We start from the raw sequence: 16,718 nt of genomic DNA on the forward strand, positions 1-16,718 counted from the left end.
GAGGTTATTGTGTTGTGTGTTCTTTCTTGTGGAGAATTGAATTGAGTTGGGGAGAGTGTGTGGCAGCAGAGACACTGGGCTGACATGGAGTTGGGATGTGTGTTTCTGGCAAGATATCTAGCAGATATCTTGGGGCACTCAGGTGCCGGACCTAGTGGGGATAAAAGACAAACCATTTGTTATGGTTTTACAACAGCAGGATTCTTAAGATTATACAGGAACTCTTGGAGAAGAACTAAATGCATTTCATTATAAAGTGAACATATTCCTTGGTAGGGGTTCAGGGGTAGAACTTGTCACTTAAAGAGATGTGTTTGGGTTTCACATGGAACAGAGCTGGCCTTGTGATAGTTACTTTTGATTTTTAACTTGATCAGTCTGAGAAGTGTCTGGGACATTAATAAAGTACACTTCTTGTGGTGTCTGTGAGGGGATTTCCAGGAAGTATTAAGCTAGGGGGAAAGACCTGTCCTGAAACTGGGCTATATCATTCTATAGGTTTGACACACTGATGGAGAATTTAAAAAGCACCCTACAGCAATCTATTTCTCTCTCTTCCTCCTTCCAGCCCATCCCTTTTTCACCCTTTCCTCTCCCTCCCCCTTACTCTCTTCTAGTTATTCCTCTCTAGAAACATGCTCACAAATTCTCACAGAAGTATATTTTACTAATTTTCTAGATGTATGTTTCTGAATCCAATCAAGTTGACAATCAAGATTAACCGTGACTTCTGCAGAGAATGTTTCATAATCATGAATTTACATGTATTTAGGAGAGAAAATTTAAAATACAAGGGGAGGTGGAAGCTAGGTGAAATACACAATGAATGAAGAAGTCCTTCACATTGTCATAACAATGTTAGAGATAGGAGAGTGGGCTGGTCTACTGAAATAGCTAGCAGGGTCCTCCCTCCACTATTCAAGCAGTGAAGTGAAGAAATAAAGTTTCATAGATGTGGAAAACAAAGCTGAAAAAACAAGGTTTTGAGAAATACATCTGGTGGTCAGGATGCCTATGACAAACTTGTGACCTTTCTGAGATATACATCTGACATCAGGATGCCCAGTGATATGATAAAGTTTTGGTGATCAAGATTCTGACTAAGCTAATTAAGACAAAACAATAACGACTGTTACCATAAAGACCCCCTACTCCTCCCTGTGGTAAATTCCAAGAACAACCGCAAGATGCCATCCTGACCCTGCCCAACCACCCAGTTAAACCCCCTCTAAGGGACGTGCCAACTTAGCCCTTTCCCAGTGATTCTCCAAGGCCAGGTATAGGGCTGGATGAGGAAAGTGACCAACTGAGCCAAAAACAGCCCCTTGAGCAGGCCAGCCAATACCTGACCAGATCCTTTGTTCTGTGTACCACCAATGAGAATAGGCCAGCTAACTCTGTTGCTGAAGTCTGCCCTCTGTAACGAATAAAAGTTGTGTGCTCTTTGGGTTCTGGGTTGCCTCTCCCTGCGTGGATGCGCAACCCCACTTACATGGATTAAAAACCTTGTACCCTCATGCTATTGCAGCGGTCAGTCACTTTGTCAATCTGTGCTCTGTGGGTTGCGCTCCTGAGGTTAGGCCACTATGGAGTCTTACGACAGAAGTAGTGATGAGGTGGGAGCAGGGCCTCCAATTCAATCTTCTGCTTTTGTGAGCTCACAAGATGAAGTGGTAGTGTAGCAATCTGACATCAAGTGGGACCCAGAGGCTAAAATAAGTGAATATTGAGAGGAACTTAGATTCTGGTCACCCCAGAGGACCAATGGACCATGGCAGAAAGAGGGAAATGGGTCACTGATATTGGAACATCATCATTACTGATCAATAACTTTAAGGTCTAGGGAGTTGGGGATTTAGCTCAGTGGTAGAGCGCTTGCCTAGGAAGTGCAAGGCCCTGGGTTCGGTCCCCAGCTCCGAAAAAAAAAGAACCAAAAAAAAAAAATAACTTTAAGGTCTAAACAATAACAACAGAAACAACAACAAAGACAAAACAACCCTCCCCCAAGGATTGGAACTTTTTGAACTTTTATTGAATGTGTGAGCAAAGCAAGCAAAAACAAATTGTTCAGTGTCAAACTGTCCACTGGATCTCCAACAATCAAATGGTCAAGCATTTCTCTAACCACCATGAGCTGACCTGGATGGATTTGATGGTGAAGAAGATTAGGAGACACAAGAATCTTGAAAAAGAAGGGAATTCTCTGGGAGAAAAAGGTAGGAATGGACAATATCTGTATCTGGATTTTTCTCAGTCACCTATTTGCTGCTCTTAACTTTAGTCTATTCATAGATGAGCTCAGGAAGTACCCATTTAGCATCTGGACCAGGAATCTTTGTGCCTGAGAAACAGACATCTTCCTTATCAATAAACTCTGAGATTAAAAGGTGGTATGGACACAGCAAGCTATCCTTGTTTTTAATCACAGTCCACAAAAGGCACGTATGTGATGTTGTTGTAAAATTAATTTAGGGGCTGTCTTTTACCCAGCTAGGTCCGGCACTGCTGTGCCCCAAGATATCTGCTAGATCTCTTGGCAGAAACACATCCCAACTCCGTGGTGGCCCAGTGTCCCAGCCGCCACATACTCTTAAACTTAATTCACCACAAGAAAGAACACACAACACAATAATCTGACCCAATTGATAAGATATAATTGCCCACCTAAACATACAAAGCCCTGTACACATCCATCCCTTAAGAACATTCGTAACAACCTATGAAGGTACAGCGTGGAATCCTAACGTCAGCCTCCATGTTCTTTCCACGGCTACTCACAGTCTCCTCCTGTCTCTTCCTCTTTTCCATTCCAGTCTCCTCCTCGTTCCTCAAACTTTTCTCCCTCCCATCCTTCCTTCTCATCCAATGGCAGGACTCGTTCTGTCCTGTACCAGTTCTCACCTATATGACATCCTACAATGTGACCTCACTATACATCACTTATATGTTACTCATTCATAGGCTTTTGGTGTCCACATACAGGAGGCTATGCTGTATAATATGGGGTTGGTGTTTGTTTGTTTGTTTGTTTGTTTGTTTCTCATAGTGAAATACACTCAGAGTACTAGGATGCTGGACATGCTCTCTTGTCTTACCAATGACGGTTTCCAGAAGTAAAGGGAAGGTTACACTGAATCAAGTGGTATACCAACCTACTCCTCTACCTAGAGAGTATCTTCAGCAAAGAAGTTACAAGCAAGCTGTTTGATGAGATCCAGTGGATCAGTATGCCATTCCTCATGGAGGTGTGCCAGTGATAAACAATGACAAGTATTACTTTTACTGCAAAGGCTACCAGATAATATAGGGTGATAAACTGAAGTCCTATCTGATAGAAGAGATAGGAGTGGATGGCTCAAGACCTTCAGGCAAATATCTATCAGGCTTGGAAACGCAAAGTTCTGCACCACCAATGATTGCATCTTTAAGTACTACAAGATTTATGACTTCCTTGACATTGTGGTACCCGATGAGAAGATTTCAGGTGCAAATGGAACAAGTTCTCCTCTTCTCAGTCCATCTATGTGTCCTTTCTCTTAAGGAAGTTCTTGGCAGTTATGAAATTCTATAAGACAAGGAGCTGGCTCAGGGTGACAGGGGTCTACTGAGAAATTAGAAGCTAGCCAAGAACTCAGAAGTTGCAAGACTTAGGGAGATTCATCCTTTAGATTTGAAAGTGTCTGCAGTTGGAAATAAAAGACCCTAGACCACTTTTCAGATACTGATGGAGGATTTTGGAATTTCCTTTTTTCCTATATGGATTATCCTTTCCTGGGTCCTGTAAATAAATAAATGCACTTCTGTGGAAGGTGAAAAAAACCTAGAAATCTTATAGGCAAGTATTCAATACTATGACATTCACTAAGTCATTAATAATTTACTGTTATTTTCATTATAACTATGTATATTACATGTAATATGTAGACAAATGTTAAGCAAGCATAACATATAAAACAACAATTGTCATCTCTGGGTGGTATGAGTCAAGTTATTAATGTTTTTCTCTATGCTTTCATATATTTTGTTAACATTTTGTACAATAAGAAACAAAACATATGCAGGGGGATGGTATTGGTTGAAATTAACATTGGAGGAATGACATTAGCAAAAGAACTAGCAACTGCTACAGACCTAAATGTAAACTAAGGCTGTGGGTTATATGGGATTTTAGAATGAGAGGTGCAGGGTTAAGAAATTAATAGTAGAAATGTAGGTGTTACAACTAAGAGTAGACACTATGAGTTATTAGAATTAGAACAGATGTTGTAAGAGATCAGAACCTACGATGAAAGGGTTTATTAAATGGATGGGGTGAGAGCATAGAAGTATTCTAAATAACTGGAATTTTTATACATTTCAGATGAGACTGCTTGTTGAAACTTTTCTAGAGAGCTTTTCTGTTTGGGGGAAGAGTAATCTTCTGATCCTAGCTACTCCCTTTCTACAAACACCACCATTGGAAATGTCTTAGAAATAAATTTAGTTATATTGAAGTTCCTACCAATAGTTCTGACTTTTTTTTTCCTTTTCTGTAAGTATTTTTTATATGCAAAAGGGAGGTGGGGGGTCAGTCTTTGATAGTGGCTTTCCTCAACACAAAAAAGATTTTAATCAGCATCTTTTGGCATAGATGTGTGTCCCCAAGCTTTTCTTGGTGAATTTATGGCCTCTTTGTCCTTGGAGACCTCAAGTAAGTCCACTGTGCTATTTTATCAGGCAAAGATACACAGCTGTCTGATCACTTACTGCTCAAAGTCGATATGCTTGTCTTGATTATCTTGTAGCCCTTTTTGAAGCCAAGGTGATGAATGGATAGCACAGAATCATGGCTGCTCCTTTCCAATGTCCACTATGATAGAAGCCAAGTCTGTTTTTAAAAATAATAAATAGGAGTTGGGGATTTATCTCAGTGGTAGAGCGCCTGCCTAGCAAGCACAAGGCCCTGGGTTCGGTCCCCAGCTCCGGAAAAAGAAAAAAAAAACAAACTAAAAATAATAAATAAGACTTAAACATAGGCTATTAGTTAAATAATTAGCCTTACAATGGAGGGAGTGGTTGCATCAATTAGATTCCCAACTCAGGGTTTGAACCACCATTCGGTAATATTGGAATTAATGTCACAAGTGTTCTTTCACTAATGCCTCTTCATTTTTGTTTTAAAAATCAAATTAATTCATTTATTAAAATTCAAACCTTATTGAAGCATTCAGAGTTGCAAATCAATGCCCCCCACCACCATCCTTTACTCTCCAATTTCATTCTATATCCCAAGCGAATAGCAGTTAATAGGGCCATCTCCCACCAGGACATTTTTATTTCTATACATTTACCAATGTTGATCATCTACAGTTTACAGAGTCCTCCAATTACAGTACCACCTCACCTAATACAAAGGAGAAATGTTATGCTCCTTTGTAGATTGCACTGTGGTTCTCATCTTTTTTTCTGGCCTTCCACAATGTGCCCCATCTTGCCCTTTTATACTCCCCATTCCTTAATTTTTAAAATGCATATCAAGTTTTATCCCTTCAGGGATTTTCGTTGTAGAGGAATCAAATTGCAGTTCCTTAGTGATCCTACTATCCTCTATGGTGGCCTTTACTGGGCCATGAGTAGCTCCAGCTAGGTCTCCCATAGGTGAGTAGAATACACCACCAAGGGAGCTGGAGCGCCCTCTCAAGGGAAAGAGGCGGGGCTAATCGCGAGGTAGGAGGAGCCTTAAATCCAGTCTGCGCTGAGCTGCGGTGGGGGGGGCGTTTTAAACCGAGGGCGAGGGAGGGGGTTGGGGGGGGGACAAGATTGCTACTGGCCTCAGACCCTGCACACCGTTGCAGACCTCTCAGAGCCACTGCGGCTGAGGTGAGCATAGTACCCCCCTCCCCCCTTCCTGGACCTGGGGGACGGGCTGTCTTAGACTCCTCGAGGTAGGGGGCAGTTCCCATGGGATCTGGATCTGAGGCTAGGAGGTAGCGGCTTCAGAGGGCCTTTGGGAAAGGCTGCTGAAGGGGCCTGGCGGCAGCAGCAACCTTCCTCGAACTCCTCCTCCTCTCCCCTCCCCCAGTCCTCAGCGGCCTCCAGCAGAGGGCTAGCTGCATCTTTGGGGACAGCAAGACAGCTGGGAAGCAGCGAACAACGCGCAAGAGAGCGGCCAACACTGGGGATGCGAGGTACCGGCAGTAGCCTTGGCCAAGTGGCCCTAGAGAGGGAGTAAAGGCCCAGCTTTCAGTTTTTCTCTTAAGGGTTGGAGGAAGGCGGTCTCAAGAGGAAAAGGAAGGTGAGGGGCGAACAGGCAAGCTTCATGGTCACTACTAGGCTCGCGCGCGTGCGCGTGCATGTGTCCATTTATGTGTGTGTGTGTGTGTGTGTGTGTGTGTGTGTGTGTGTGTGTGTATGTGTATGTGTGTGTTCGTTCTTTTATGTATGGTGCTGCTGGACACACATTCATTTTGTTTCATTGCATTATTTTTTAAAACTATATTTTATATATCACGGAATTCAAATTCGTCCTATTTTTATATCGCTGCATTGTATGCTTGGACTACAGTTTATTTAACCGTTTCCTGATTGTTGTACACTAGCTTTTTTCGGGGGGGGGGAGGGCTATTGCAAGTAAGGCAGTAATGAATGGACTTGTGTATGTTTGGTGCACATGTACGAAGCTATTCCTGTAGGAGAAATTCTTCGAGAAGTAATTGCTGAATCAAAAAGTGTATGCATTTCAAATTTTGATAGATGTATCTAAATTCCCTTCCCCAAAGGCCATAATAATTTACACTCTCCAATGTAGTATGATATTTCCTATTTTTCCAAAGCTATGCCAACATGAATTGTTACTAATATTCATATCTTTTCGGTTATAGAGTAAAAATCACATGTCGTTGCTTTCATTTGCATTTTGCTGCTTATTACTATATTTGAGCACATTTTCATTTTTCTAATTACAAAAGTGAATAGTCAAATATGAACAGTCTTGTATATAAGCAATGAAAATTTTGAAAATTTAAAGAGCCCCACTTTAAATCCCAAGAAAAATAAAATAATCTAGAAGCAAACTATAAAACTTTCAGGAATACAATGGAAGAACGTTTGCATAAATGGAGAAGGAATTTCATGCTTCTGAATAGGAAGGCTCAATTTTGTAATGATATTCATTTTTTCTATATTGACTCGTGCAATTGATGCAATTCCAATAAATGTACTAAGTTTTTGGAACTTGACGATTCTAAAGTTTATGATGGGGGGATGGCTAAGAATAATCGAGAAAATTTTTTAAAGATGGGGGTACCTTTACTATTAAACTGTACGCTGAAGGAAGCATGTTTAAATTAGAATAGACAGAACAATGCATTAGAATGGAAAAGCCCACAAACGGGCCAGATTCGATCCCAAGATTTATTGGAGAAACATTGTTGGTTAGACATGCAAAAACTGCCATATTAAAATCTAAAAGCACCTTTCTCCCCACCCCAAGCTTGAATTTGCTTCTGAGGGCAGACGCCTTTGTTCGGAGAAAACCACTTTATTGGGTCTTTTTGGTTATGATAACGTAAAGAAGCTTCGATACTTAAAACTGGTGACTTTGGAGGCAGAACTAATGATATGAGCTTTTAATGAGAAGATGGATTCAGGTTAGCCTGCAGTGCGGCGAAGGAAGAGGTCTTTAAATTTTCCCCCATGTTTTGAGAAAAAATCTGTTGTGTCATTGTTTTCATTTGCATTTGTGTGTTTATTGGGATATTGAACATCTTTTATGTGTTAGTTAAGAATAGCACGTTATTCTTCGAGGAAGGTAACAATGGGAACCCATTTTTTCGCTTTCAGAATGGAGTTTGGCTAATTGGTACAGCTCTGCTGGAAGCGTGAGAATAAACAGGTTGACTTTTTAAATTTTCCTCAAGCACTAGGCAGGCTCCAGACACCTAAATCGGGGGCGGAGGTAGTTTTCAAGACATGGCCGAGATTTGGCGCTGAGCTGTGTCATCGCGAGGTTTGGTAGCAAGCTCCGCAGTGGGTCGGAAACCTCGTGGTAAGCGAGATCCCTAAAGGACGAGAGCTTCCTCCCTTTCCCCGAAAAACTCCCAGTCATTTTCACGAAGCTCCGCCTTTCTCCTTTTTAGGAGCGTGCACCTGGTCTCGCGAGATCTCATGTTTCCTAAAGGCGAGGCGCGGGCGGTATCCTGCAGTGAATTACGAAGGTCTCGCCGAGGTTGAACGTAATATCGCGATAGTTCCAACAGCGCATGCGGGAGCCGGCGGCGGCATACTGGCTCCGCCCCGTAGTGCTCCGTGAGGTTGTGCGTCATTTGCTTTTCGCTTCGCGTGGGGTGAGAGCTGAGCAGTAGCGATTTCGGCTTTGGTGGAAGGAGAGGTCTGGGACGGGCTGGGCTCAATTTTTCCTGGTCTGGTGGAGGTTCTCCTGGGATCACGCGAAGGCGGCAGAGGTTGGCTACTGAGTGCAGGAGCTGCGGAGGCGCGAGCAGCGTTTTCTGGTGCTGCCGTTCTTAGCCGGTGAGTTCTCGCGGGAGCAGGGTTACGTCCTCGTGGGATTCGCCGGCGGTGGCGGAGATACCTTGGGGGTGGGGGGGCAGTGACTAGGGTCGGTCCGCCTGTTAAGATGGCGGCGGAGGCTGATGCCTGTCTTGCTAGTACATGGTACCAAGGGGTTAGCTCTCCGCGTTTGTGACGCTTCTTAGGTACCAGACGTTAAGGAGATGACGAATGGCGAAACGTCGTGGTGCCGGTAAATCCTTCCTGAGATGAAGACCATCCTGTTTCTTACCGGTTAAAGCGACACCATTTCCCTGGCCTCAGCCGCGTGTGGGCCTGCCTTTGCCCCACCAATCGCTCTACGCCTCCGTTTTCGTCGTCGCAGTGGGCGGGTTGGGAAGTGCGGGAGGGAGTGGATAGTTATTGGGCAGTGGGCTGGGGATTAGATTGAAAGGTGGGAGAGGGGGACGCACCAAAGACTGGTCTCATAATCTTTGCGCGCTTGCTTCTCAGCCCTTGCAAGGACCCATATGAAACCCCTAGTTTTTCTTGATCCGAGGTGGGCTCTGCTTCCCCAGCTCCCGCAGTTTTTGAGCTAAGGTTTGAGAGGTCAATCTGTAGAGTCATTAGAGTACCTTCCCTTTCCCAAACTCTATCTCCCTGTCAAATCTCTCAGCTACGTGGATATCGGGATGCATTACTAAGGGGAGAAGTTAAAAAAAATTCCTATCACTCCTCTCTAGCCCTAATTTAGAGCATAGCCTGAATCATCTACCCTGTCCCATCTCCTTCCATGGTGCTTTTGGCGCAGTTGTTAAAAGAGCTTATCTTGTCCCCTGCATTTACTCCATCTTTGTGGATGGAGCCTTAGTAACCTTCCATTTTCCTAGGTCCTCTTGCTTGTTGATCCCTGACGCGGGGACAGCGTACTGATTTCTTCAACTTTGAATGCTTTGAGACCATTCTTGGGCAGAACAATAAACGGGTCAGTGGTCGCATAATTGCAGTCTTAGGGGTCTCCTTCGTGCCCCAACTAGATGAAACTTTCTGTTTTTCCAACCCCTTCCACGCTACAAACTCTGGGACCCGCCCCCTTTCCCGCCTATATTTCTGTAGTCTGTTGGTCTGCGTATATCAGTTTGTTTTGTTACTGCTAACCACCATTTAAGTGCTTCTCACTTCTTAAGCCTTATACTTCTCTCTTAACTGCTCTTCCTCCCACCCCCAGGAGCTGAATCCTCTAGCACTGTGGACCCCCAGTACATTTTCCTTTCTCTACGTGTTTTGCCCCTTAAATAGTCACGCTTCTTTTAAATTTACTTAACTTCCTTTCTCCTCAAATCACTTCTATTATAGACAATTAATTCCATATCATGTGTTTCCGTTTGTAGATAACATGATTTGAATTACTTCTTTTATTTAGCACCAGTGTTGCATAGATTGAGGAGATGTCAACATTCCCAATTCATGGGAAGCAGCCTGGTGTAGAAAATAGTGTTTACTTCCAGTTCACATTGAACTCATGACATTGGGCAAATTACTTTTCAGATTCTGTTTGTTTATATAATGAGGATAGTAATGCTTACCTTAAAGGGTTGCTTCTAGATTCAGAAAATTTGTAAAATGCCTGCCTCATAGGAAGTTTGGGTGCCTTTTTTTTTTTATACATGAGAATATATTAGTAGATGTTTTGTGTCACATTCTACCTTTACAGCCTGGTAAGGTTTTTAAAAAATTGTTATTTCTTCAGCTGTAAATTTTTATATGCTTAGGAATCCACTCCTGTCTACTTTGAATTTTTTTCCTCATAAACCACTTTGTATGATCATTGGCTCATATTTGACTATGTTCTCACTATTTGAGGCTTCCATTAGTATAAGACTTTTGAGTGCAAAATCATTCTCTTGGAATGACCACCAGCTATGTTTCTGTCATGAACCACACCCAGGTGTTCTACCTTTTGGAAGGGAGTGCCTCATCCCTTGCCTACTCATTTTTGCCACTCCTTCAAAGACAGTCTGTTTTGTCCTTCACCTCAAAAAAGTCATGAATTTTTTTGCAGTGTTAAACTTAGGTTTTAAGTGTTTATATTTCTTTCTTTTTACCTATTATCATTTTTAGACAAACTTAAACTTTGTCTAAGATACCTCGAGTCAGTATGGGGGCATATTTGGCAATCTTTTTATTTAAGAAGGATAATACCTATGTGCAAGACCTTAGGAAGGTTGATCTACTAACTAAATACCAGCATTTCTCCCTCAAAGGCAACCACAGCTGGCTCTTAGATAACTACCTCCTGTTGTGCTTTTGCCATTTTATATTTTCTAACATTTGATTTGGAAGTAGTTTTTCTTACTGTTAATATTCCTATTCAGTACTAGAGTGGTTCTTTTCCTAGGGTGATGGGGTTAGAGTACAAATATAGTTGTAAGAAGTATGCTATTATTCAAATTTTAGTGGGTAGCATCTGGTAATTAACTATATGTCAATTTCAGTTTTGAGTTTCAGGGTTTGAGTTGGAAGTGCTGTAGGAAAATGAATTTACTCTTTAAATTGAAAGACAGGACACTTTGCTTTTGAGATTTTTTTAGTTTGTTTTTTTGTTTTGTTTTGTGTTTTTTTTTTTTTTGCTTTGAGATTCTTGTCTTGATTCCTTTTACAATGGGTTAAGCAATAATCACTAATTAACTCTTATCCTTCAGCATTATACTAAGTCTGGGAATGATGATCAAGGCATGACCTAAAAGGTTTAATTTATTCTAGGTAGATCTGAGAAGAGAGGAAGGAGTGGCAGTACCAAATAAAAACTTTGTCTAAGATTCAGTGACAAAGTTCAACCTGAATTTCCAGGATGTTTATCGTTTGTCTCCCAGTATGGCCAAAAAGCACTTATGAAGGTGAAAAATAATTTTAATGTGTACAGCTTTTTTTCCCCACAAAAATGTGTTTTCCTTAGTGTCAGTTTGTTAAACCTGCTATTATTTTGTTTGAGTTGAAAACAGTTTTTAGGGGTATTGTTTAAGTGTCATTAGAAACACTCTACATTTCTTTTTTGGAGTTCTTAAGTTACTGCTCAAAGCAGCTTCTAAAAATGTAAGTTGGCATTTAAGGGCTATTGCTTCAAAAATAACTGAGTGTGTCTATTGATATAATGGTTAACTACCCAATTCTAATAAATGATATACGTCTTTCCCCCAATTTTTTTGTAGGTCCTCCAGTAGCCTGACCTGAGTGTCTTTATTAGTGCTTCAGAGGAACAAAAACAGGAGACCAGAATTTGGTCAGGAAGTTTCAGGAAGCTGTTGGAGCAGTGTTGGGATTTCCCACCAGGATGACTATGATTGGCTGTGATTTTAGGTTAGTGTTGGTTTTTTTAGATCTTTGTGGTTGGTGTTTATATTTTACATCTCGAAATGAAGATGGAGCTGGAATTTCCATTTTTTTTTTTGCTTGTGCTAATTTGATTCCATTATATGGGTCAGGTTTGGTATTATTTTCTTTTTAAAATATTTCAGTGGATGGAGCTCATTAGTAAATTTAAGGGAATTGTTTAAATGCATACTGTTAGTACATTTATAAATTAAGCCACAACATTTGAAATATACCAAACTCAGTAGTATGTTATCCAACCCCCCAAGCCCCGTACTTTAGCTTTTCTAGTTCATCCTATGGCATCCCCCTTCCCATAGAAATATTTTGAAATAAACCTCTCTTGACATGTTAGTTTTATCTATACAAATATTGTATAGATAGCTGAAAGTTCTTGACAGTATAACCCAAAAATCATTTTCAGTTAAGATTGAAATTTTAAAAGTAGGGGGTTGGGGATTTAGCTCAGTGGTAGAGCGCTTGCCTAGGAAGCGCAAGGCCCTGGGTTCGGTCCCCAGCTCCGAAAAAAACAACCCCCCCCCCAAAAAAAAAAGTAGAAAATCGGCTTGTTTTTAAATTTCCCTGATACTTTATTTGTAGTTTGATTCAGAGAAAAGTCCATTTATGAAATAGTTTATGTAGACTTTAAATCTGTTTTAATCTTCAGGTTATATTTCTCTTTTTTGTCCAATTTATTTGTTAAATTCTTTCCGCATTTTCTCACATTTGAAAATTAGTCTATAGTGATGTCTAACCCATTCTTTGTTAAAGACCCTAGATAACCTATTATAATGAAACAATAGTGGTAGTAATCTCTTTGGTTCTAGTTGGAGTTGATATTGCTGGCTTAGTCGGTATACTAAAATGACTAGTCATAGGTCCCTTTTTCTGTGGCAGTCTGATTTGATATTTGATTTTAATTCCATGTCCTGGTTCTGTTTAATGTTTTCTATATGAAATATAGACATTTGGAATAAAGTTTTTGTTTGATGTGGATTTGTAATATTCTTAGGTAGTTGGTTGTTTTTAATGCTGTTATCCTAGATTCTGTGATTCAGACCTTAGCTATTAAGAACCGTTGATGAATTATTTTGCTTGTGCAGTGTTAGCCATTCTGGGTTTGTACTATGGTTAAAACCAGAAAATGAGAGTTGAATGTATAGCCTCCAGCCAGCCTTTAACTCATATACAAATACGGACAGAGTAAGGGTTTTTGTGCCTATCTGTAAAATAGTAAGAACTGTAAATTAAGGGAACAGAAAGTGGAAAAGTTATGAATAAAAATTTTTGAATTATTTACATAAATATGATTATGAATCACTGTGAAAACAAGTCCTTATTTGAAAATTAAGTATTAAAGGATTTTTTGGGGGGGGATTCCAGCAATTTCATGCTTTCAACAACAAAAAACATGAGCATGTTAGATATAGGGGTTAAATATTAACACTTAAGTTTCTGTAGTTTAAACAAAACTACTTAGACTCAAACTCTATTTTATGAAACTGGGATGACTGGTACAGAATTGTGCACAGTAGACATTCCAATATTTGAATCACCCCCTTCTTAACACTGGAAGTTCACAATGGAAACAGTGTTGGCTTTTTAATTCTCCTTTTGTTGTGTGTTTTTAACCACCAGTTCAAAGTATCATTGAAATGCCAAACTCGGTTGCTTTGAAAATATTTGGCCTTCACATTCCACATTGCCTCTCATAAGATTAAATTTTTAAGTCTGTTGTATAGTTGTGACCATGTTAGACTGCTTTGCAGTGATCGCACAGTCAGTTCACAAGTCCTTATGCTCTTAAAATTTTCTTGTATTTTTGACCCTTTTCTTCAATGACTGGTTACCAAATATTTATATATGTTAATGTCAGGAATAATTCAGCTCTTCAGGTTCTCTGGAAGCTTCTTAGTTGATGTGTCATAGAGGTTGAGTTGGTAAAACTTGATGTACTTGCTGACCATCTTGGTTTTCTGGTTATAGAAATGCTTCTAATCAAGGAGTGGTGCTCTGAATAAAACAAGTTTGAGGTGTTAACCTAATAGTTTTCAACTTTGAGTTTCTTAAAAGGTACTTAAACAGTTGTCCTTTAAAAATCATAATGGTGACACATGGAAAGTGATTTTACAGAATGTTGGAATTTGTTTTGCTTTTATGAAGTACTATAAATGCAAGTTGTAGATCTGATTCCACTTTAGAGACTTTGTTCATATAATCTTAAACATTGAAAGAAAACAGTTTTACCTTTTTAATCGTGGTAAAGAGGACTGGAGAGATGGCTCAGTGGCTAAGAGCACTAACTATTCTTCCAGAGATCCTGAGTTCAATTCTCAGCAGTTATATGGTGGCTCACAACCATCTGTAATGGGATCTGATGTCCTCTTCTGGTGTGTCTGAAGACAGTTACAGTGTGTGTACTCATACTACATGGAATTAATAAGTAAAAATCTTAAAAATAGTGGTAAATAAAAGGAGCTAAAAGAAAGAAGTAGAGGAAGGACTTAATTTTCTTTTTCATGATTTACAATTAGAAAGATTTAGGGCCTACAGAGATAGCTTATCAGTTAAGAGTACTTGTTGATTTTTCAGAAGACAGAGGTTCGGTTTCCAGCACCCACATGACAGCATATAATCATATGAAATTGTAGCTCCAGGGGATCTAATATATTCTTCTGACCTCTTAGTGTAGCAGTCACATACACAGTACATATAACACAGGCATGAAGTCAAATACTTATGCAAATAAAATAAATAGTTAAAAAAATTAAAAGGTTGCTAAGTGCAGATGGACTACTATGAATCACCTTTAGCACAACTCAGGTTTTAAGTCCTTATAATTAGATATATTGTATTTTGTATATTGTAGGTGTTTACTTTTTGGAAAAGTTTTTAGAGATAGTTTTTATAGTTGTAATATGCTAAATTTACTTATATTTGCCTTTCTATTTTTTATTGAGGCATATACTAGTCTTTGCTAGTGTTTTTTTGTACACTTCCCTTTCCCTCACCTCAAGCTGGTTTTGTATGTTTGTGCACAGGTGATTATCTTGTTTTGCCTTTGAGTAGCTGAAACTACAGGTACATGCCACTGCTGGAAGCTCTCCTTTCTCTGCTATGGCATTCTGGGAATTGAGTTCTTACTGGTGGAAAGACGTCTGTACAATGATAGAGTATTCCCTCAGTTCAAGTCCTGAACTTTTACCTGCTGTATCATCTTGTACAAATTAATCTCTTTATGCTATAGTGAAGTTGTTCCTTTATAAAATAGTGATTGTTACCTATTATCACACAGGATTTTGAGTAAGTTGAACTGAGTTAATGCACGAATCATAAACAGTGGCTCTGAAACTTTAGGAAACATCAGATCACCTAGGTTTATTAAAACAGATTGCTGTATCTCCAAGTTTTGATTTCATAATTTGAGGGGGAATGAATTTTGCATTTGTGGGTTTCCAGGTGATAGTGGTGCTATCATATAATTGTAGTTGGTGCAGAATTTTATCTATTACTGTTTCTAGACTGATTTCTCAGTGAAACATTCTTTAATCTTATTTACTATCACCTTCAGCTAAAGTAAATACATTCTTTGAGAATTTTACATGTGTATACAGTGCATTTTGGTCATTAACCACTCCAGTTCCTGTCCCAGATTCATGTTTCCACTCTAAAAAGAGTGATTATTCTTCTTACGTGTATACTGTGGAGCATGTGTAACTTACCATGTCCACTTTTCCCAAAGAAAAAAGACTCTTCCCTCCATCAGCCATCCACTGCCAGTAGGCCTTGGGGGTGTCCTTTCCCTATCCATGCTAGAATTTTGATTAGCTTGATCCTATACAGACAGGTAATCATAGATATGTGAGTTTATGAGAGCAGTGGTCATGCCATATCCAGAAGACATTTTATGGCATTCCTACCTGTCCTCCGGCTTAATGTTCTTTCTGCCTCTTTTTCCTAAATATTTCCTGAGCCTTGCAGGTAGAGTTATGTAGGCATAAGTTTTTCTCAACCTACTGTTATTAATAAGAGTTCAACCTCTCTAGCCCACCACCCACCAGAGGTAGTGGAAGAAAAAAGTTACTGTGATACAGGGAAAATGGACCTGTTTAGAAATATTTCTTTTTTTTTTTTTTTTTTTTTTTTTTTTGGTTCTTTTTTTCGGAGCTGGGGACCGAACCCAGGGCCTTGCGCTTGCTAGGCAAGCGCTCTACCACTGAGCTAAATCCCCAACCCCTAGAAATATTTCTTTGGGAACAAGTCCATTCTTTGTTGTAGGATACCAGCAGGTTCAGTCTGGTAGCAAACACCAAATACAAATCAGCAACTACAGTCCAGTCCACTTGACAGTCACCATACATGAACCAGCAAGGGCAGTTCAATCCAAAAGAAAGCACAGAGTTCGACAGAGGGATGGTCACTGCAGAAGCAGCAAAAAAACCACAGGAACCTCCTGAGAAGTTCTTTGGAGAGCTTCTCTTTGTGGTGTCACCACAAGTGGAGTTCAGCAATGCTATAATGTATGGTGGAGCAAAGCAAACCAATGCTCAAGCTCCTACTGCCTATGGGATCCTATTTATATTCTGAACATCTTGCATCCTTTCATGCATTTGCCATAGCAATACATCCTTTCACCTGTGTCTACTTCAGGAAAACATTCTTTCACCTGTATGCCCCAACAAAACATGATTCGACATAACTGACTTTTCCAAAGAAACCAGAAGCTTCCACTTCAGGGTTAATACAGATTTCTCATTTTAGGGCTAAGCACTTAAGTCACTTAGTCTGCATTACTGCTGGTCACTGAAAAAAGAAGTTTCTCTAAGATTGAGAGCAGTTTATTTAATATTGTCTTCGGCTAA

At 40.0% G+C, this 16,718-nt stretch overlaps 1 protein-coding gene across 50 annotated transcripts in view; it reads left to right on the forward strand.

The window, feature by feature from the left end:
• The first annotated feature begins 5,726 nt into the window (after positions 1-5,726).
• Positions 5,727-16,718, forward strand: part of Huwe1 (HECT, UBA and WWE domain containing E3 ubiquitin protein ligase 1) — a 130,119-nt gene continuing 119,127 nt past the window's right edge. For 30 of the 50 annotated variants that reach the window (XM_087600530.1, XM_087600538.1, XM_087600505.1 and 27 more), the window contains 2 exon segments: positions 8,266-8,508; positions 11,697-11,844. The gene's annotated coding sequence lies outside the window, so the exon portion shown is untranslated. 50 annotated transcript variants of the gene reach the window in all.

The sequence above is a fragment of the Rattus norvegicus genome, chromosome X (assembly GCF_021556685.1).
Source record: "Rattus norvegicus strain SHRSP/BbbUtx chromosome X, alternate assembly SHRSP_T2T, whole genome shotgun sequence".
Lineage (NCBI taxonomy): Eukaryota > Metazoa > Chordata > Mammalia > Rodentia > Muridae > Rattus > Rattus norvegicus.